The 24,022-nt window shown below is 41.2% G+C and overlaps 1 long non-coding RNA gene across 1 annotated transcript; it reads right to left on the bottom strand.

Moving 5' to 3' along the window:
* Positions 1-7,888: 7,888 nt before the first annotated feature.
* On the bottom strand, positions 7,889-18,598 carry LOC108445309. Its single transcript, XR_001860130.1, has 2 exons — positions 17,941-18,598; positions 7,889-10,501 (listed from the first exon to the last, which is right to left on the bottom strand). It is a non-coding gene; the product is annotated as an uncharacterized LOC108445309 (long non-coding RNA).
* Between the last annotated feature and the right edge of the window lie 5,424 nt (positions 18,599-24,022).

Below are 24,022 nucleotides of genomic sequence, written 5' to 3'. Positions count from 1 at the left end.
ATGCAGTCCTTCCTCAGTAAACATCCAACAGAGACACAATGAAATATTTAGATGTTACCTTGCTAATACAGACGGATCAAATAATGTAGCCTGGTTTAAAAATAAATAGGTAAATACATTCATGCAGGACATGGGTATTGTGTTTGAATGGACCAGTCTGTGCTCACAATACCTCCAGCAGCAACCTTCAACCCCTGAGAGTGGAATGTAGGCAGGCAGCAAGTATAAGTACAATTGTGTCAATCATCTTTATTATCAGAATGTAATTTGAGATAATTCACTGAGAGAGATGTGGAAGAATTCCTGAAGTTCAAATATGAAACGGTTTCAAGTAACACATGTCTGTGAAAATACGTGTGTTAGATTTTCAGCTATACCTAGCATCTGCTGTTGACTTGAAAAAACTCCCACAGGGAATAATGGGAAGTATATGAAATAAAGTACTATTTTTCCTTGGTACCTTGTTATTTAACAAAAAGTGTTTCACTAAATTCAGCGGAATAGATAACTGAATTGCTGTATCTCTGGAGAATCCATGTTGATTTGAAGAAAATCTAGATTATGATTTTCTATTTCATTTTCCCTGATTCCTTGAAAGAACTTTTAAAAGTGGGAAATATTGTGGGTTTTGTGCTCTGGGTTTAAATTGCAATTAGATTCCAGCTGGAGACTGCAAAACACAGCAGAACCCTTACAGGGAGAGTAGTTGCCTTGGCTTCTATTTTGAGACTCCTTAGCAGTATCACCTTGTCACAACAGCTGTTCTGAGAGCTGGGATTGGTGTGAATTTCTCCTCCACTGCCTGGCAAGCTTTAAAGTTGTAATACATTTTTTGGTTCATTTTAGGTTCAGGTATTGCTGGGAGCAATCTTCATGTTTGTTAAAAGAACGAGATGCAAAGATTGCAAAGCAGGAATTCAGAACCTTATGCAAACTGCTCTCAGTTGGAACCTCAACTGGGACTTTAATGCAAAAGCACCAGGTAAGAGGAGATCAGTTGCTAAATGTGCCAGAATAAATGTTAAGAGGAACAAAAGTGCTGCCAAGTTGCTCCTTTTGCAGAATGGGTAGGCTGGCAGTAGGCCTGAGGAAAGGTCTGAGTAAACAAGAAGCAATCCAGTACTTGTATCGTTTCTGTTAATCTGTGATCTCATTTGGCAGCAAAGCCTCTTGTAGCTACCAGGCCTTTAGCTGTGCTCTTGGAAGAATGATGACCTTAGTTACAGAATGAAAAGCCAGAGTAAATGGCTGGGCTAAGTAGGTAGAAGACATTTCCTTTGAAACTGAAGTGACTGGTGTCATGAATAACTGGGGAATTTGAGGTGATTCTTCTAATGATGTTGCCTGAAAGCTTCTGCCACTGTTGGCTGGTCCTTGTCGCTTTGCCATTTGGTTCCTTGACAGACTTAACCAGGGAATATTTTGATAAAGTGATGGTCCCCAGGGTGTTCTTTCAGGTGGTAATTTTAACCATAACCTTTAGAGGCTTTCTCAGTTTCACAGCTGAAAGGTGAAGAGCCAGGAAAAATATTTTCAGTGTCCTTATTGGGAGTAGTCTGTTCAATCACTAAGATCCCTGAGGACAGCAGGTCAAGTGTCAGTGCCATTTTGGGAAAGTCTTCTGTCCTCTGCCCCTCAGTGCTGGCTCAGGGTGCAATAGGTGGGAGCTGCCAAGTGCCAAGGATTGCTGTGAGAGCCTGAGATGGAGGCTTTCCAGGAACATCTACAGAAGATGGTTTAAAAAGATAGTAATCCTAGCTCCAAAAATGATAGAAAATTCACATTTTAAATTAAATACAGATTCCTTTGCTTCTGAAGATGCTTGATTTTCAGGCACTTCTTTCTGAAAATATAGACAAACATTTCCCTGCTCACAGAGTGTAGATGTCTATTGTGAACCCAAGTTTCCTGCTCTGAGCATCCTTCCTAAGGTCTATCAACAGTCTCATAACAGGCAGCAGGGTACCTTGGGACTTTTGTGCCACGATTAATTCACTCAGCACTGCAGCCTCCTTGGTGCAGGGTTCAGATGAAATGTCAGCGTGAGTCTAAGAGGAAAAGGAACATGCTTTCCTCCTGGTTGCCAGCCTTGGCATCAATTGTTTTATTCCTGTAAATATTTGCAGATTTGACAGAACAAATCCCCTTATGTCCTGGTACCCACATACCTTTTATGGCTTTCTCTGAAAGCCATGTCTCAGTATCCCACAAAAACCCTGTTTGGGAAGGAGAGAATGTCATTGTATTACTGATACGGTAAATCCTAGAGTCATCAACTTTACAAGGAAGTTAGGATTTCATTTATTGCTGCCTGACACAGGGGCAAACAGAGAGTCAGAAATAGATCTGAGATGTAGTCTGCATTTGCTTTCCCCTTAGACTTTTCTTTGGCAAGTCTTTAACACCAGCCAAGCCAGTGTAGACTGTGATTTAAAATGTAAGTTGTGACTGTGCATGTATCCAAGCCTGGTTTTGGAGAACAACTAGCTAGCACTGTTAAGAGCATGCAAATATCCAATATTCATAATGAGCAGAAACTGTTCTGTTTGATATCATTAACATTTCTGTTGGTATTGCTATGAGAGTAAAGCAGTTTGAACAGAAGAGCAACCTGATTCTGAAAAGGGGGACTGAATAGTTGTGGTCAGATTAAAATCAGATTTGCATCTTTGCTGTTCTGCAGGTCTTATTTTCAACGACTTCCTCCCCCTGCCCCCAAAGCTATTATTATCAGGGAACTAAACAACTTTTCTGAATGTCTTAGCATGGAGACCATTGAGAATAGTTCTACCAGGATGTTGGAGTGAAAGCTCCTCTGGACCCAGGCCCAGAGGAAAGCCAAAGCACAGGGGTTGAATTAATACCTTTGGACAAGCTGAGATACATGAAGCCACACCAAAGTGAAACAGAAATACAGATTTTTTTAACTTTTAGTAGAAATATATGCTAAGTGCCTTAAACATTAAAAAGCTGTAGCAGTGACCTTAAACACAGTTCTTGCTGCAGCAGTGTTACCTTTTCACAGAATTCTTTACTTTAGACAAAATATAGATAGAATTATACTGTTCACATTTTTTAGATAGGGTGTTCACATAAATAATAAGAGCTGATAGAAACTGTGTACACAAATCTGTGTAATACTTATGTAACACTTGTGTAAGGCTTATGACTGTTAGAATTAGACCAGGATAGGTTAAGAAAAGGAAAACTAGAATCGTGTGTCAATTTTATTGGTCAATTAACAAATATAATCCACACTTCTGTAAGTTTAGATAATAGAAGAAGCAGCTGTTTTCTGCTTGCTGTTTGCCTGCTGCTGTTACTGCTTGGCCTTATCATGTAGCCCCTTAGAACTCTGCCCTCAGAAAACTGAGACTATGAAATAAAGAACTTAGCAGAACAGCAGCCTCCTCTGCCCTTTCACCCTCATCTGAAAAGGAAGGGTATCCCATCAAAAGCTCAACACCGGGAAACACTTTGTGAACTGAAAGACATCCAGTCAAATAACATTTCTATTCATGAGCAAAAAACCAAACCAAACAGGTTCATCATCTCTTTCTGCAGATCCATGAGGGTCTCTGGGACTCCTCTGTATCACTGCATAGGAAAACCGGCTTGTGGTGCATCTTTTCAAGCTGAAATGTGGTTTCCCTCTCTGGGGTCAGGCCTGGAGGCAGGCGCCAGAGAGCCCCTTGGCTACCGCTGGTCATCGGAGTGCTCTGTCCATGGGACCTGCAGCTGCTCTGGTCCTCAGTGCTGGCAGGGATGCAGGCAGTCATATGCTGGTCTGGAGCAGTAACATGCTGCCACAGACTCCCTCCAGCCCTTCCCTCAATTTCCTGCTTACACCTGGTAATATGGAAGGTTGAAAGGCAAATGCTTTAAAAAGGCACATCTATGGGCCATGGTCCCTGCTAGAGCAGCAGGGCCCATGCTGAAAGCACAGGGCAATGGTGACAAAGAAAATCAAAGCCAGTGCTGGGATCATCTTTCAGGCTGTAGAGCTCACACCTACAGTAAAGAGCTTTGATACCAAGGGAAGCTGCTCATTTCAAAGTATGAACGTAAAGCAGAAAAGAACTTGCATCCCCTATATTAATATTTTAGTTAGTGCTGGAGCTCTGTAGCTTAGTTTGGCAAGTCATTTATCTTTTCTCATTAGTGATTAAGTTTATCTGTGCAAATATTATTCTCTGTAGCTTTTGTGGGATTTTTCCTCCACTCTGCACCAAAATACTTCCTTTTTTTTTCCCTAGAGAACAAAGAAAATAGATTTTCTGACCATATGGCTTGTTGCAAAGTGGTTTCCCTGGCAACTGTAACCTACAGAACTCCTTAAAACTTTTTTCCTCTGTGGATATCTTTTTTTTTCCTTTTTTTTTTCTTTCTTTTTTAGTGGTTTGATTTCAGAATCTTCTCATCTTCTCCAAAATCATTACAGCAGGTGGAACAGAGGTTAACCATGAAGGCCCTGGAGTGTGCTAGTGCCCTAGTGTGTCTTAAAGAGTTGGGATTCATTTGCTCAGATTTGTTCAAGTGCTTTTAGCTCTGCAGATCTTTGGCTCAATTTGTAGGGCATTTAATAAATTCCTCTTGGAATTAGCATGGTATTCTTTACATAAACAGTACTGAAAGGTGTCCAGTGTGGCTTAGAGAAAAATCAAAGATAACTTGAAAGATGAAAAGGGAAGCCAATGGGGCTTCATATAGGCACAAGCATCCTCTTTTTTGCAAGAAGTTGCCTGGATCCTGCTTCGTTGTGGTAGCAGACTGGGGACCATTCTGTGCTCACCTCCCCACACACCCATGTGAGGAAAAAGTCAGAGAGAACAAGAGCAACTATTTATCCTCTTCTTGTTAGGAAGGCATGGCTCTGTCTCTGGAGCAAACACAGAGCAGCTGCCCTTCCCCTTATCCTGAGGGGCAGAAATATGCAGTGTTGTTTTCTGTACACTTGGCCTTTCTTGTGGTTTCAGTGACAAATCAAAAATCTGCTCCTAACCAATGTGTAAGAGACCATTTATCACAATAAATACAGCCTTGTCCTAAATACCCACATGTGCATGAACAGCCTCCCTGCTTTCGAGTACTTCCTGTGAACTACAGTTTCCACCTATTTCTTCTGTGGATGGATTTAGAATTCACTATAATTTTTCCCAGACAAGAGTAGAAAAGATGCTTCAGGACTCCTGTCCCAAAGAAGTCAAATTACAAAATCAGATTATACGCAACTTGGAGAAACAAAAGTAAAGGAGGATAATTTGGAAACCACCTGACTTAATGTAAGTTGTCAAAAACCCCTAAGTTGTTTCATTAAAATATTAATAATGTTTTTCAATTTCCTATTGTCTTTGAGTGAAATAAACAAAAGAAAACAAACAAAAATCCAGAAAGCCCTGCTGTAAACAAATCCCCCAGGTTCTCATCATTAGCCAGTAAAACACACAGGATAACAGATGCTGGATCTGAATTTTTCCAGGGTAATAAATGCCTTCAGTGTCCCCAAGAAGATGATTTTAAAGCACATTTTCTGCAGTGAGATAAATAATTCATCCTCAAACCCTCTGTTTTACATACAGTGTTTAGAAGGGAAACACAAAAGAACACTGAAATAAATAGTCATGATATGCTGCTAAAGTAGCACACAGGATAACAGATGCTGGATCTGAATTTTTCCAGGGTAATAAATGCCTTCAGTGTCCCCAAGAAGATGATTTTAAAGCACATTTTCTGCAGTGAGATAAATAATTCATCCTCAAACCCTCTGTTTTACATACAGTGTTTAGAAGGGAAACACAAAAGAACACTGAAATAAATAGCCACGATATGCTGCTAAAGTACGGAACATTTTAGGAATAACCAAACTGAATGTTTAGAGTAATTATACAGGAATATGAATCATTGCTTCAGTGTTTAACCCTTTATACCTTCTGCTCAGAGTGCTGCTGGGAACAACAGAGGATTTACTCTGACAAACCTCAAAAGCACTCATACAAAGGCACTTAGGGACAGCCTTTGTTATATTGCTAGTGTTTGGGTATTTGTTCAAGCATTTGGGGAGCCTTTCTCTTTCAGTAAAAGGCTATGTTGCTTTTGGAGCTTGGACCAGCTTTTATACTTGTTCTATCCTTTTGGGATGCTATCCATTTACCTCTTCCTTAGATCTCAGCTGTCCTGTGTTTGCTGATCCATCTGTGGATCATGATTTCCATCTTTATGCCCATGGACATGGACAGAAAAGTCAGAACTAAATCCACCTGCTTTACCCTGCTGCTCCCTTGTATAATGTCCCTTCAGGTGCCAGCTGCAGTTGTCATCCCACCTTTGGCTACTGAGCTGATGTAGATTGCTGCTATTCTGTAGGAAGAAACTAACTGGAATATCCCAAGAGCTATAAAGGAGCAGCCACTTGATTTAACTTGAATTATTTAGTATGGAAAAAACCTAATCTTGGGGTATAGTTTAATATTGGATTGACTTTCAGCCAACACAAGAAACCACCAACAGAGACACAGAGAAAAGGATCCTGTCAGCCCATATGTTTTTACAAGATGCACCTCACTGTGTGCTCAAGGAGTTAATTAATTATTCAGGCATCTTCAAACACCACACCAGGCAACTTTACAGAGCTCACAAGGAGTGAAACTTCTGGACAAGACTTCGGCAATAATCTGTTGGTGACAACAGAGCAGGGACTTGCTGAAATCCTTGATAGCCTGAAAATACCTGGTACTGTGGGATGGTTGTGGAATGAGTGAGCAACTGGCCACAGGAGAAGAGCTGAGGGTGGGAAGGGCACTGAATATGCTTAGCTTCTTTGCAATTTCTCTCCAGAGAAAGGCAAGAGGAGAGTGACTGACTATCAAGGAGAAAGTAGTATTCTTTTCAGAGCATTTTTGTGTTTATAATGTATGTGGCCATCATCTATTGCATTCTTCTGAGATTAGGGGTTTTTTTAAATTAAGATAACTTGACAGCAATTACATGTTTATCTGTTAATGGCTGCTAGATGAGATTCACAAATAGTAAAATATTTGATCTCAAATTATTTAGTAAGGAAAAAGTAAAATCTAAGCTACTTTCAGGAGCTGTCAGGATTGTTGAATGATGTACTCAACAGAAGTTTTCTAGAAAAACGGGCTGAGGTATTAGTCTGGAAAGTTTGCTTGCTTGCTTACGGCAAGCTACAAAGGGACTTTTGGAAATGACAGTATTTCTCACCTGTAGTGGTGTTCCTATGAAGAAAGGTGAAATATAAATGCATTGCAACTTAAACCATTCCAAGGGTGTACTTAGACCTTCTGCAGAAAGAACAGCTCAGATATTCTATACCAAATTCTTCTTGGTTGCTTAGTGCTGGCTGTATAGAGCATATTCTTTATTATTAATTCAAAGTATTTTCTGGAGAAAATACATTTTCATGTTCCCTTAGTACGTGCTCATCTCAGGTACCTGATTGCTATCCTATTTTGTTTTGCTTGATTTCTTGTATTTGATAAACGATGTCTTACTCCCTCTTTTGCCATTATTCGTGGGCTCCGATCTGGATCGGTGTTTGGCCATGCATAATTGCTGGTGCTTGTGACATTTGCGTTCTCTGTGAGCCCCTGCTTGCCAGAGATGGCCAGTGCAGGGGGTGGGAGGTGCCTGCAGGGTGCTACACCTGGCTGTGGCATCCCTTGCTGAGGCCACTATGGTTTGTATGCTGAGCATACTCTGAGCCAAAGAACCCACTGAAGTTTTTCTTCATAACACATGGAAAAGGCTCTGGCAAAAGGGACATCCAGATTTACCCAGCACCAATGTGCCCCCTGGCTGAAGGGGTTTGAGCATGTCAGTGACACAGGGTTAAGCAGCTACCCTAGTTGTAAACGAGGCTGAGACTTCCTGAAAAGAAAAGCCAACTCGTTTGTTTATTAACAACTGAGAGCGGGAACCCAGGAGAAGCCCAGGCTCCACGCAACAAGCCAGAGTAAACCAACACAAAGAAAGGACAGTGAGACCCACTGGGTGCTCCCTTGGACCCCAAGTTCTGCAGGAGGACCCCAGATAAAGTCCCAGGTCCATTTTTATGCCCTCTGTCCGTTCACAATGGGTGGATTTTGGATCCTTCTTCTGGTTGGCTTGCTTCCAGGGGTTCTGTTGGTCTTTATCAAGATGCATTTTTGTCCAATCATTTCCCGAGGCTGTCGAATGATTGGATAATCCTTTATCCAGTAGCAGTCCAAGATGTTGACATCACCTGCATGAGGTAATTTTCTAGTCCATCATGTCCCCACGTCCCCAGTTGCATCTCCACTTGGTGCTCACACTCTGATATTCCACCCGGACAGTCTTGCAATATCCTCAGTTAACATGCCCATTTATTCAACTATCAAGTCCCCTCTTTTATATCTCATCCAAACAGTAACAATCAACACTCCAAAACCAATTCATTTATTACAACTTCCCCCTCTAAAACTTTGATTGAGCTATGGCCCACATCAACCATTCAAAATTTAAATTGTATCCTCATAAACTTGATATATTTTTTGGAGTTTTTGGTATTTCTCATAAGTCTCTTTTGCTGTTTTTGGGGTTTCCTCTTGCTTTTCTGCTCTCATCATCCTGATCTTCTCAATCTTTTTATCACTTAACTTTTCAATGGAATTTTGCACAATACTCATAATCATCTGAATTAAACAAGGGATCACACATGGAAGAAAATAATACTTATTAAAGCACCTCCAGCAATCAATAAAACTTTTTTCCACCACCCTCCTCCCAAGAGGTTATCCCACTAGTTTGCTTTAAATAATGGGGTCCATCTCTGGCCAGGAATATGTGCCTGATTCGTGGTGATATTTTTGATAGCTTCACTATGGTTGTCTATTTCAACATAGCATTCTGATGAGTTAAATTTTCCACATCCCCCCTCCTGTGCTAGTAAATAATCCAATGCCAACTGGTTCTGATAGATCATAGTTCTCATTTGATGGGATTGGGCTGAAAGTAAATCAGTAGCAAGAGTAGACTGATTTGATATGATCTCTACTAACGCTTGTAGGCGAATAATTCGGTTTAGCATATAGATGGGAGTTCTATAACCCCATGACCCATCCTGGGCCCAGGTGGTGGGGCCACAGGTAGCTATGATTCTCTCTGGGGGCCATTCATCCTTTCCCCATTTCTGAGTCCCTCCTATTTGAATCTCCCTCCTTTTTCGTTGTAATTCGTCACAGAGGGGTACTCCCAAGTGTTGTCCCTCAGTTTGTGGGAGTAGAAAGAAAGATGGTCAGATGATGCCCAACATGCAACTTCCAGCCCAGCCTTCTGCTAACATCACATAAGCCCTCTTTCTGCAAAGCCAGAAGAGTCCTTTTGGGGCTCTCCAGAATCTGGGGGGTTTCATTGTAGTAATAACACCTTTATTCCAAAATTTTGAAAGCTAGGGTTCATTGTGGAAGGGGTTGGGTTCTCTTGTAATGCACTCATATAATTTCTCCCACTCAATATAGGAGCCAGCCTTGTTTCTGGTTTTTTGCCCAATACAATTCTGAAGCCTGGGGCATCCACCATTGGTTAGTATTATTAGTTACAAAATACCTTTTGCAGGACAGCTCACCCACATAGACCATGCACTTAGGACCTCTCCTCCATAAACACTCTTCTCCGATCACTTCAGATCTTAAACTCCACACCTCCTCTTCATGCCTTTCGTCAGGCCCAGGCACTTCCTTTTCCCATAGTTTTAATATTTCCTGTGGATTCAGAGCAATCCCCTCCCATGGCCAGATTTCTGCCATTTGAGTGTCCCCACAAATCCAACAGTCAGTAACATTATACTCATGGCTTATCTTTTCTACCAGGTCTAAAAATAGGTTTTTCCCTCCCAACATCTGGATTTCAGGTTTATTTATTATCCCTTTCATTTTCTTTTCTCTAATCAAGTCTGGTTCATACACTTTTACCCCTTGCTCTACAGGTCTTTTTTCAGAACAGATCTATTTTTCTTTCATAGGACATTCTCCCAGCAATTTTTGTTTAAATTTTCCTACGTTTTCAAAAAGCCAGTAGGTTTTTTCCATCCTCTGTACAAGTGCTTAGCTGTGAAAAGTTAATACAAGAAGGGCTCGGGTTAGTATGGGTCCTGAGGACGGCTGTCCGAGAGTCTCCTGCATACAGAGGGTAGTAACACCTGTCGCAGGGCTTCGCTTCTCCTCCTTGGGTGATTATTATTAGGAGGGCTACTATTAGCAGGGGTCTGGTACAGGGCACTCTCCCACCCATGTCTCCCCTTAGCCTCTTCCAGAGGATCTACGACTCTCTGTGGCAAGAGTGCAGCCTGATCCGGTCTTGGCCCCCCCTTTCCCACCCACGGTGTTCTTAGCAATCTCAATCACCTTCTCGTTGCAGTAACTCACTTCCCTCCTTGTATCAACTTGTTTTCTCCTTTCTTTTTTGGGGTCAAATTACTAGGTGTGTGGGCAGATGCTCTATCTATTCTTCAAAACCTTATGATCTGTAATGAGAAATACCAAATATTAAAACAAGTTTTCTATATATAGGTTAAATAGTTATTCACTAATCAGACTTCAAGCTTTAAAGATCTGTAAGTGTAAAGATTTACATAAACTTATGATCAATACTTCATAAATAGTTTAATAACTCTTTTTAAACTGTTAAAAATCTCATCCTCACAGTATCTCTGGTGGCTTTTTCTTTGGGGTTAGCTTAGTGTCCGTCGTTCCCACCACTGTCCATTCGGTTGGAGCTGGTACCGGTCCTTTTACTCTGGAAACATGGGTCCACCCTCTCTCTTGTGTCCTCACTGCAGTTTCTGTAGTTAGTAAGACTTGAAAAGATCCTTCCCACCTAGGAGTTGATGGTTGTTCCTTCCAAGTTTTGATGAGGACCCAGTCGCCAGGTTGGAACATATGAATGTTAAAATCGATAGGCGCAGTCTGAGGGAAGATATCCCTTTTGTCACAATTCCTTTAGGGTGCTGGTAATTGTACATACTTCTTTACACTCTGCTCTCCTTCCTCATAGGCCACTGTGTTACCTGACATAGTTAAGAAGGGTAAACCGAACATCATCTCATATGGAGAAACACCTATGTCTGCTCTAGGTTTTGTCCTTATCCTCATCAAGGCCAGAGGGAGACACTTTAACCAACTCATCTTTGTTTCTTCCATTAATTTTGTGAGGGCTATTTTCAACATCAGGTTCATTCTTTCCACCCTCCCAGAACTCTGTGCTCTCCACGGGGTATGGAGCCTCCATGTAATACCCAGGGCATTGGTTATTTGATGTAAGACCTTTGCTGTAAAATGCAGGCCCCTGTCTGAATCAATGGTTATTTACTACCCCATACCTCAGTATTATTTGTTCTAGCAAAATTTTTCTAACCATCTCTGCTGTCACCCTCGTAGTTGGGTATGCCTCAACCCAATGAGTTAAATGGACTACTATAACTAATAAATACTGCAATCTTTGTATTCGTGGTAACTCTGTGAAATCTACTTGAATGTTCTGAAAGGGTCTTCTTGCCAATTCTCTTCCTCCTAATGGCATTTTTCTCATCACCTTTTTATTTATCTTTTGGCAAATCATGCAATATTTTGTGATTATCTTAGCAATTTCAAAAGTTCCAATACATACATACACTTGCAGAAAATGGTCAGATAATGCTTGGGTTTCCCAGTGGGTCAAGGTATGTAAATTCTCTAATCTCTTTCTAGTCAGCACCTTGTTCAAAACCTGTCTCCCATCTGGCATTCTCCACTCTTCCTTTTCATTTTTAACAGCACTATGTCTCTGTAACTCTTCTTGTTCTTTCTCACTAAAAATTGGAATCTCCTTATTATCTTTATCATTATTGTCACTCAAATCCACTAAATGAAGAACTCTTTCACTGTCATCCATAGCAGCTTTCTTTGCTACTTGATCTGCTAAGTAGTTCCCTCTTATTTCCAGTGAATTCCCTTTCTGATGTCCTCTAACATGGACTACTGCCACCTCTAAAGGACCTTTTAAAGCTTCTAACACTTCCCTAATTAGGCTTTCATGAGTTAAGGTTTTTCCTTTTGAATTCACAAATCCCCTCTGTCCAGATTTTCCCAAAGGTATGTACTACCCCATAAGCATACTTAGAATCTGTATAAATAGTTCCTCTTTTATAATTAAGCCATTGTAAACCTCTTAATAAAGGATAGATCTCATAGCATTGGGCCGATCATTTAGCAGGGAGCTTTCCCTTTTCTATAATCATCATGTTTTTTCCATCAATCACTGCGTAACCTGATACTCATTTTCCTTCTACCACTTTAGAGGAGCCATCCACAAATAGGATTTCTCCTTCAGTTAAGGGGAGCTCCGATAGGTCTTCCCTCACTTTTGTCTGTAAATCAGTGGTTTCAAGACACCTATGTTCTAATCCGTCCTCTGATTCTCCATAAAAGAACTGAGCAGGGTTCTGAACTTTTGTGGTAGCCAGCTCTAGGTTTTCAATGTTATTTAAAATTAATTCATACTTTAAGAGTAGGCTGTCTGATATCCATTGACTGGCTCTCCTGCTTAATATGACCTTCAAATCATGTGGGGTATATGTTTTAATTTCATTCCCAAACGTTAACTTATAACCTCCTTCAACTAGGGTTACGGTAGCAGCCACTGCCTGGAGACATGGTGGCCATCTTCTGACAACTCGATCTAACAATTTAGATATATATGCAATTGGTTTCCTAACTCCGCACCATTCTTGTACTAAAACTCCATAAGCCACTCCTTCTTCTACATTTACAAGTAATTCAAACAACTTTCCTAAGTCAGGCAAGCTTAACACTGGAGCAGTCATCAATTTTTCTTTTAATATTCTTAGTTTCTCTTCATCATTCTCATTCCAATTTACAGGCTCATCTCCTACCAATTTTTCATACAAAAATTTTACCAATTCTATGTGTCTATCAATCCACAGTTTACAATATCCAGTTAGTCCCAATAACTTCCTTATGTCTCTCTTAGTCTTTGGAGCTGGCAACGATAATATCCCTTGTATACGACTCGAGTCCAGCTTCTTAAAACCCTTTCCAATTAAATGACCCAAATATTTTACTTCAGGCTCTATGAACTGCAATTTCCTTTTTGAGACCTTTAAACCTTTTTCACTAGGAAGTTTAATAACTTAATTGTTGTCCTCTGAACTTCTTTCAGTTCTCCTGAAACTAATAAATCATCAACGTACTGCAAAATCTGTACTTCTCCGATGGGTATGAACTGCTGTAATATTCCCTCCAAAGCCTGACCAAATAGATTTTGGAGACTCAGTATACCCTTGAGGTAGCCTAGTCCATTGCAATTGCTGTTTCCTTCCTGTATCTTCATCTTGCCATTCAAAGGCAAACCACCCTTGCCTTTCCCTTCCCAGTGGGCAAGCCCAAAATGCATCTTTCAAATTGATGACACTGAACCACTCGTGTCTGGCTGGTACCTTACTTAACGTAAGGGTTAGTTACTACCGGATATTGTGCAATAGTTTGTTTATTCACTTCTCTTAAATCTTACCAATCTATATGTACCATCCTGGTTTTTTACTGGTAATAGTGGGGTGTTATTCGGAGACGTACATGGTTCCAGAGTCCATCTTTAATCAAGTCCTTAATCACCGGAGTCAGTCCTTTCCTCTGCTGAAATTGGGTATTGTTTTACTCTTATTGGTGGTATATTTGGTTTCATTTTAATCTCTATGGGGGAAATATCCAACAGTCCATGACCTCCTCCTTCCGCCCATACTCTCGGATCTATCACCTCTTCATCTTCCTGCCTTAGTATCATTATCTTTGCTACCATCCGCCCTTCTTCTGGCACCACACCTATTCTTAATTGTAGCTGCAAGTCTCAACCTAAGAGATTGCACCCTAACTTAGGTATATACAACAGGCTTACACATCCCTCTCTAGAGTTGCCTTTTTTTGTACTTGTTCCATAATGAATACATCAAATGGGTCATTTTTAGCACCTTTTATTTTGCACTTTTGATTACTTAATTTGCATCCTGCTGGAAGCTTCCAGGCACATGACCTAGCTGCTCCAGTGTCAACTAAAAACTCATATTCTTCACTCTGGGGGCCAACTTCTGAATTTACCAGGGGCTCCATCTGATGTCCAGTCTCTTTCCCCAGAGCATAGAGCCCCTGACACCCCTAACCATCTCCTTTTAAAATCCTCTCTAGGGTGTCCTGTTCTTTTGCGATTGCCTCATCCATTTGCCGCTTTTTACAGAATCTTTGTGTGTGACCCTTTTCTTTACAAAAATAACAGACTATCTCAACCCAGGGTGGTTTCCTCCTCTTACTTGGCCCTCCTTTTTCCTCTGCTTCTCCTTTTGTCTCTTCCCTCCCAGCTCCTACGCTCTTTTTTGCTATGGCCACCATAATCTTTGCCTTCATCTTAGTCTTTTCTTCCTCCTTCCTTAAATACGCCTTTTGCACCTCAACAGTTCATTAAGGCCTTTTTCCTGCCAATCATCCATCTTCTCTAATTTCCTCTGAATATCAGTCCACGCTCTGGTTACAAACTGTATCTTTACCAGTATTCGTCCCTCTGAACTTTCTGGATCAACACTTGAATACAACCGAAAGTTTCTTTTTAACCTTTCCAACCATGTGCCAGGTGTCTCATCGTTCTCCTGTTGGCTATCAAAAGCTAGTCTTGCATTACTCGTCCTAGGAACTGCTTCTCGTATTCCCCTTACTATTGAAGATCTATAGTCTCATATTTCTTCTCCCCAGCTCCTCATTAGGATCCCAATCTGGTTGATTATTTGGCATCTTCTCCTCCCCTCAGGAACCAATTCTGTTTTCCTTTTCCCAGATTCTCATCCCTGTTGCACGTATTAATTGGATCTCTTCCAGGGAGAAAAGGATGTCCAAAATCAAGTTCAATTCCTCCCATGTATATATGCTAGGTCCTAGGAACTGGTTTGATATTCCTATAGGGTCTTCTAATAAACTCTTTATTTCTTTTTTAAAGTTCCTGACCTCAGAAACTGTTAATGGTGCATTTACAAACCCAGTTCCTCCCCTAGCACCTCCCATTGGTACCTCCCTCAATGGCAACAACTTTTCCACTACTTCTTCCTTAGATTGGCACTTCTTTGCTTGATGCCGAGTATTATAATTATGCTGACTTGAGCTCCCTTCTGATTTTTCCTGTTTCTCTACTTCTGCATTCCTACAACAGCAATGTCCATCAACTTCCCAAGAACCTTGGAATCCATCCCTTCCCTGTTCAGTTCCTCTACTAGGAACCGGTTCCTCAGCAGGTGACTGGGACATTAGAGAGAAACTAAGGGGAACAGACTGAAATGTAGGAGGCATAATAAGAGGCATAGGGAAACTCTGGGGTACTAAGGAGGGATGTGGAGAATAAGGCTGGACTACAAGACAAGCGCAACTTCCCAAGAACCTTGGAATCCATCCCTTCCCTGTTCAGTTCCTCTACTAGGAACCGGTTCCTCAGCAGGTGACTGGGACATTAGAGAGAAACTAAGTGGAACAGACTGAAATGTAGGAGGCATAATAAGAGGCATAGGGAAACTCTGGGGTACTAAGGAGGGATGTGGAGAATAAGGCTGGACGACAAGACAAGCTGGGAACAGTGTCAGGCGGACAATTGGGGTTTTGGGTTCTGGATTAGTATATACGGGAGGAGGCTGAAGTGGAGGTGGAGGTGTGGGCAGTGGTATTGATTGACTAGAAGGGAGTACTGGAGGGGTAGGAGGGTGAACTATAGGTGGTGTTGGTGGAGAAGGAGGTGGGAGGTGATCTAAAGGATCCCATCCCCTCTTAGGGTTTTCCTCCTTTTCTTCTTTTTCTACCTCTTTTTCTATTTTGTACACTCTTTATCTTTTTGTCCCAAATCTCATTTTCTAGCCAGCAAGCTGCATATTGAACCTCCTCCTCGTCTTGGGACTCCTTTAGATTAATGTTTATTTAAGGCCACACCTAACCATTTTTCTTTAGACCCATACCAGGGCCAATAAACGGGTCCTTCTTGAATCCTCTCCTTTGACCAAATCTTAACCCTATATCATTTTTATTTTATCTAATTTCTTTAAGTTGTCATCACTGTCCCAATTTTCCAGCATTTCTCCCAAGGGACTATTGGGAGAAATGTCTTTTATCTTGGTCTTTCCCTTCTTGAACTTCTGGGAATTCTTCCCTGCGCACTGACCCATGATTTAATAATAATTGAATTATAATTCAAATATTTAAAGAATTACAAAATAACTCAAGTCCTATATTTAAATTAATTCTTTAATATAGGAAAACTAATAAGACTGCTGGTCTAGAATGATAACCCAAGGTATCTCTATAATGAGGGAAAGAAAAAAAATAAAAACTAAGCATGAGAATCTCAAAAAGATCATGGGAACTAGAGATGGCGGTCCATGGGAAAATACCATGAGAACATAAACAAGCCTCAAAAGCTACCAGAAACTGGGTGGACCCTAAGGCTTTCCAGCCCCTCTCCTTCCATAACTTAAAACACCACCCCTTCCTGGAGCTGGGGGCATCCCACAAATTGTAGGATGGTTCTCTTCAGCTGTCGTGAGAACCTTCTCTAGAATTACAAGATGGCGTCACCGCTCTGCTGGTGAGATTTACCCTTCACAGCCGTTCACTAAGCCCTGACCGCTCCGGTAAAGTTACCAACAACCACTCCAACAGCTCTGAGATTTAAAACCTCCTTATATTGAAGGGATACACAAAATCCCAACACCACACCAGCAAGCTCACTCTTACACAGGTACACAAACCTATCTATGTATAATACACTCTAAAACAAATAAAAGCACCTACACAAACTAAATAGTCCACGTTCATACACTCTCTCCCTAATAGGTGGCCTGAGGACTATTGGATAAGCCTCACTTCAGAACCTCGCCTATCAGGCCTCCTGCAACTATGCAACCAAATCAATCTCTCAAACAAAAAAAGTTTATATGTGTATATCACTGATAGGTAGATATAAAAGAAGTATTTAGATATAACGAATACTACCAACAGAATACACCCAAGTACTCTTGCGTTCCAAATTAAAAGATAAAATCACTTAGGGATAAGTTTTATATTTCTGTTTTATTTATGTCTATCTTGGCAGGTTCTAACACCTCCTCTCACTCTAGTGAGTGAGGGAGCTTCTCACAACGGGTGGCCCCTGCTCTTCCCGGCTTGTCACTGCGTTGCGAAGAACTTTTCTCACTCCCTCAATGAACCCCCTGCACACAGGATTCCCAGCTTGAGGCATCGTGAGAAATCCCTCCCCCCTTGCGAAGCCACACTCAGGATCCCTAGTTCAGGGTGCTAATCCCCCTTGGGTTGGGTACCTTCCCCTTCCCGTGCCAGAGAAGAGGCAATTGCCTGTCCAGTGGCCACACAGACCTGATGGTCTCCGGGCAGAAGTTATCAATCTCCAACCTCAAGGGTCCTAGCTCCCCGGGTGCCAGACCTCCAGATGGTCTCCGGGCAGAAGTTATCAACCTCCAACGTCCTAGTTCCCCGGGTGCCAGATCTCCCCTTGATCTGCCCTGAGGAACTGCCCTCCAGGCAGCCTTGGCCGGTGAGGCTACTGTGCCCTCCTCGTTGGGATCTCACTGCGTGCGCCGGCACCCCACCCAAGAGTCCAGCAGCCCTTACACCCAGTGCAAAGCCACCCCTCGGAGCCTCCAACCACAGAGGAGCGGGAGCCTAAGCGGGTAAGGGTGGCAGAAAGGAAGTACTCCCCTGTCTCCCCCTTCCTGGGGTCCCTAAGGTACCACACTCTCTCGTTATCACTTGCTTCCCTCCTCCTACTTGGAGGTCCACACTCCACTCCGGGAGCCCACTCCACTCCAGCCAGCTGCCCTGACACACACACTCGCACCCCCTTATGCCTCACCCCATTTGCAATACTGACCTGCGTATCTGCAAGCCCCGCTCCCTCTCGGAGGGCTCTCCCCCTCTGGGTTGTCATGCTCTCAGCCGTTACTCGGGAAAGCTAGCTGTCCTTCCACGGTCTCGAAGAAGTCCAAACTCTGGGTGGCAAAAATCTGCCAGATGAGTTTTTTCCAGACCTGTCCTTCTCCAGGACTGCCTCTGGGCGTGGCTTATCCCGGATGAGTCCCCAGAATTGTTGTAAACGAGGCTGAGACTTTCTGAAAAGAAAAGCCAACTCGTTTGTTTATTAACAACTGAGAGCGGGAACCCAGGATAAGCCCAGGCTCTGCATGACAAGCCAGAGTAAACCAACACACAGACAGCTGGGACAGTGCGACCCACTGGGTGCTCCCTTGGACCCCAAGTTCTGCAGGAGGACCCCAGATAAAGTCCCAGGTCCGTTTGTATGCCCTCTGTCCGTTCACAATGGGTGGATTTTTGGATCCTTCTGGTTGGCTCGCTTCCAGGGGTTCTGTTGGTCTTTATCAAGATGCATTTTTGTCCAATCATTTCCCGAGGGTGTCAAATGATTGGATAATCCTTTATCCAGTAGCGGTCCAAGATGTTGACATCACCTGCCTGAGGTAATTTTTTTAGTCCATCATGTCATCACGTCCCCAGTTGTCTCTCCACCTGGTGCTCACACTCTGATATTACACCCGGACAGTCTTGCAATATCCTCAGTTAACATGCCCATTTATTCAACTATCAAGTCCCCTCTTTTATATCTCATCCAAACAGTAACAATCAACACCCCAAAACTGATTCATTTATTACACCCTGGCTGAATTGAAAGGTCCCTGCAGGGGTGGCAGGTGTTGTACAGAGGTCTCTGTCCCTGCTGACGCATGCCAGGAGAGAGATGCCGGACTCACCAGAGCTAACTGCGTGCTACAGAGGTAGCTCAAAGAGATGTGGTTCAATTTCCACAGATAAAAGTTTTGTCTTGTTCATAACCTGCAAGACAAGACAGGCAAGTCACAAAAGGTTTGGCAGATGTAGGGCAGGATCATCACATGGCAGTAGCTCTAGTCTCTCTCTTTGGTTTTCATTGCGCTGAAAGAACTATTCCTGACATCTCTAACCAGCAGTATTTGTGAGATACCTCAAAGGTTTTCAATAAAAGGATTTCAGGTGTTCTCGACACTCCCCTCCATGCAAATTCACTTGCTGCTTTCACAAAAATTCTTATTTTATTATAATGCAAATAACAAACTCCTTCAGATATTCGTCTCTCCCCACTCACACGTTTTCTTTTCAACTCTGTCAATGATTTCTTTTTTTGTCTGTTTTTTCAATTGAATTTTGATGCTCTGATAAAGAGGTCTAGTAATGTGTCAGTGCCTGATTATTATGTCAAATTAGGATTTTTAGAGTAAGTCTGTAGTAACGGAACTTTTCTGAAACCTATAACATATTGTACAGCTTTAAAGACACACTGCACTTACTTAAGTGCTTTTAGCATTTTCTCTTTGAAAATAAATGTTTTAGTGGAATAATTAATTGAAATAATTTCTATACAAGCAAAATACAAGCATGAAAATGTTCCTGTGATAAAGCAACTGAATATTTAAGAATTATATTAAGTTTTAATGTATTTCTTCAATGAAATATGTCTGAACCTGTAACAGGAGCACGGTCAAGGTTTGAATTGTTCTGCAAGGGTAGCACAGAGTTCTCTTGTGGGTACTAGTGGAAGCAAACTATTTTTCTTGTCCTTCATTTCTATCCATTATGGACTGTATCAACAAAATGTCACATTTCCCACTGTGTTTGGTAAAGGGTGCTATAACATGGGACCTGCATAACCTGGAAAGAAGTCTTCACCTCTCAAGGGACGTGTATCTGGGAGCAAATAAAGTGCTCAGATTCAGTCTGGATGAACTGTCTCTCCAGGGAGAAGTCATCTTTGAGTTAAGTCACATGCTGCATCTCATTTTCAGTTCCATTCTTTGTTCTGCTTGTAGTATTTTCATTGTGGGCATTAATCAGGAAATCATGAACACAAGCTTCAGCTTGGAAGCAGAAACAAAACCACCCCAGATAATCTGAGAACTAAAGCTTCTGGGGGAAGGCTAAGATGGCATTGCAACAGATGTGGTCTTCAGGATTGAAGAATTAAGAATAAAAAGAAAGAATAAAGAACCCCGATATTTTGCAATGAGTTTCTTGCACCATCATTTGTGGAATCAGTCTTCAGCAATATCCATTCCCTTAAGATATGTGCTCAGGGATTAACTCAATATTAGGGATATGGTGACTCTATCAAAGGTAAGCTGTTGTATTTAACTATGGTGGTGCAATCAAGCTTTTCCAAAAAATTGTAAATGGGCCTTGACTAAATGAGGCTTATTCAACTGGATGAAATTTAATTTTTGTGTCAGTTGGCAGGATATTAACAAGCTAGAAGCCTTCTCTAATTCAGCAACTTTTGGCAGAGGTGTGCTATAGAAAAGGAGGATTGAGTGCTCCAGTTTTTGCATATGCTGCTGAAGGGAGGAATTGTTCACTGAAGAAGTGTTCTTGTAGGAGAGGTCTGCGAGAGAGATGTGGGGGATACTGACCCTCTCTCTGTTGATCAGGACTGAATTATCTGGAGCAAACATCCTTACTGAAGAAAAGCTAAAATGTCCCATAACACTTTAGTGAGTGAAGGAATGTCTCTTGCAGGAGTACCAGAGTGGGGAATGTTTGTTCCCTGAGTGCTTTGCAGACAGATGCCACTTTGCACAGTGATTCTCACAGGCTGGTCCTGTGACTCTCTCAGTGACACAAAGCCAACTATGCAGGAAAAAGTTGGGGTTCTGTGGCACATATAAGTGCATTGATTTACCCAAATTGAAATGGAAGCCTCTTACACCTATATTAACTACATTTTTTTCTACAGGTATAGGTTAAAATACGTAATTCTAGTCTGTGGCAAATTACACCACAGCGCAAGGCAGCTCTCTGATCTGCAACTTTATTTGCTACAGAAAGTACCTTAATTCTAGTATAATTAATATAGCAATTCTGTATCTCCACTATCCTTTACTCCTACAGAGGTTTGGCATCATAATAATCTAAAACATATTCTGTTTATTGAGATTTTGATTTGTGGTAAGTTTAAAATGTGATTTGAGAACAGGAAGAGAAGTGGAGAGGTAATACAAAGTGGAGTTAAGGAAAGGTAAATAATAAGAAAAAGAGCTATTTCCTATCTCATCATCCATTTTATTAGCTGCCAGCATCTTTGTCAGTTTGTCACCACAGATGATGTTTTCTCCTTTTCTGCTCACTCTCATAAATAAATTGATCAATATTTGTATTGTTCTTGCTGGCATCATCTTATCATTTTTACATTTGTCTAAGTCCCATTTCTGTATATTGATCTTTACCCTGCTCTGAAAAGCAGATATAAGTTGTTCTGCCTGCCAAGGCTGACCTTTAGTGTAATTTAAATATCATTTCTGAGCAGGGAAAGCAGGAGGTGTTTTAGTATTTGCACATTTTGGAGAAAGGCCAATGTCCCACTGTGGAAGAGGCAGCACGGTACAGAAGGGATGGAAAAGCTCTTGTACAGGAAATCAGAGCCTCCCTTCTGTACCAGCCTTTGTTTTCAGCATGTAGATGGTATTTATTTTGATTGAAAGCTTCCCATGAGAAAGAAACCCAAGATGCCTGACAAGTTCTGCCCAATCCTCCTTGCTGTTTTCTTCTCCACCTTCATTTTTCTGCTTTAGACTATTCATTGCTATGTGGGTTTTTCCCTACTGCGCAATGCAGTGCATTAGAAGTTGTGCACAGAGTGTGATATTCCGTTTGTACTATTTTTTTTTCTTTCATATTATATGGAAAACTTTTCTTGATTGTAAAGTTTATTTCACAGTCCTGCTACGTTAGGTCAATTAAATTTTTGTGGTTGCCTTTTTAAACTGAGGATGTCACTTTTGACATCCTGTGTGGAATACAATTTATCTAAAAATGTAGATTGTACTTAGTTTAATTTAGCACCAGTGAGGAAATAAAAATCTGTTCTGCATGATGCACTTTTTCCCTTCAAGATTTCTTTGACTCTGGTGTCCCCTGCGCTTTCTCTACTGACAGCATCCAAAAATACCTCAGAGAAATGAAAATAAGTGAGATACTTTCCCTGTTTTGCTTGTTCCAGCAAGCATTCACTTAGCCGAGTTAACGATCAGCTCAGCAGCCACACAAGACTTGTTTATGTTGTTATGGGCTGTCTGTGTAATCACTCCCAGAGCCAACAGAAACCTAAAGGAAAAATTTGCCAAGCTGCAGCTGGAGGACTGCAAACAATCCATGACATTTGGTGAAAGTTTAAATTAACATATGTTATATCAGGCAACAAGCAAACAGCTGGGGAATATGACAGCTGTTATCCATAAATAATGTTACATTTTCAGCACCTATATTTATGTGAAATTTTACTGGGTAAAGATGCAAATCAGTATTTCATTACTTAACAACGTGACTGCAGTGTAGGAAGAGCCCTGCCTGTCTCCAGTGTGTGCCACGTGCTGCACAATCAGCCTCAGGTCCTCCCAAGCTGCCACCTGAAAACCCAAGGTCTGGGCTCTTAAGCAGTGAAGAGCTTCCAGATTTTCAGAAAGGTTTTTTCTTTACTGATGTAAAAGGGCTGAAATTATATTTTTGTTCTTCAGCATTTACGTTGTTGGGCTCCAGACTGATGTGTGGTTGGTGTTGGTTGTTTTGCGTGTTTGTAAAGCCTTCTAAAACCGGGGACACTTTTTCCTCTTTAGACAGAATATTTTCTAGTTATTGGGTCTTAATTTTTGTCATTCTTTCTTTCTCCCTCATACAGAAAGATACAAACTTGGCAACTGTGTTCAAAATATCTGTTAAATACCCAACAGAAAACTCACTCCTGACATAATTCTGTTAACCAAGTGGGAAAAGGGGCTTCTCTTGTGCTTCAGAATTGAATCCCTCTGGTTCAGAGTTCAAATTAAAATAATCACAAGATACAAGATTCAGGATTTCACTATTCAGCTCTTTACAGACTTGTAAAAAATGAGCTTAACTGTTGATTATGGATGGTTACTGATTACTGTTATGTTTTTATAGTGAACATTAATACAAAGGTTCAATATTATTCTCTTCCAAGTTTTCTAGCTAACATCTGTTCACTTAAAACAAATTCTCCTGGGCAACTATATGAATTATAATTGATATTTTCCAAAAGTGATCAGACCGGTACAAGTAGTTCAAAGAAAACTTCTGTCACATCAGTTGTCCAAATGGGTATTTTTCACTAGCATGGGGATAGATGTGGTTTTTACCATCTAAGGAGAATTGACAGTCTTGCTCAGGAAAACAGTAGTTTCTTTGTAAAGCTAAATAGTAATTTATGTATTTTAAGTACAAAGACTCCTATTGGCAACTGCTTATGCTAAGGAAAATATTCACACGGAATATGCGGAACTTAAAAGCAAACAGATGAATGAAAAATGGTCTTTTTATCATCAGCACACTTGGCATATTGCTTTTAAATAGTTCTAATACAGATAGAAGATACATTAAGAAAGCTATTTAATTCAGGCACTTTGCCAGGAATAGGCAATGATGTAGTTTACAGTTTATTAATACTGAATAGAGTGAAATTATATTCAATGTTAGTATCTGGAGAAAGCAAGGCTTACTGAAAGGTCAGACAATTGAAAGGCTGCCTAGATTTTAGAAAATGCAGGAGCTGAGGGTGTGATCTGGAAAACCACAGTAAAAGTATCAGAAGAAAATCAAACTGAAAGGAACCCGATCTGAAACGTTCATCCTCTCTAATTGCTGTATCACATTCCTTGCAATGCAAATTATTATATATGCTGACTCTCTTTAAGCTGAGCAAAGGCTACGTGAGAGGAAGTGAAAGCTGGAAAAAATAATTGCAATTTCAAGCTGAAACTTGGTGTACCTGACCCAAAACTACTTACAGGCAATTTGCCATGCCTTGCTTTAGGAAAAGTGAGGATCCATTTAAAGCAACCAATTCGCAGCAGCAATGACAGAGATTTGCAAAGCTGTACCAAGTTGCCACAGTTACT

This window comes from Corvus brachyrhynchos, unplaced genomic scaffold (genome assembly GCF_000691975.1).
Source record: "Corvus brachyrhynchos isolate BGI_N302 unplaced genomic scaffold, ASM69197v1 scaffold370, whole genome shotgun sequence".
In the NCBI taxonomy this organism is placed as follows: Eukaryota; Metazoa; Chordata; class Aves; order Passeriformes; family Corvidae; genus Corvus; species Corvus brachyrhynchos.
The sequence above is the reverse complement of the archived record's forward strand: the minus strand, read 5'-3'. Positions and strand labels throughout refer to the sequence as shown.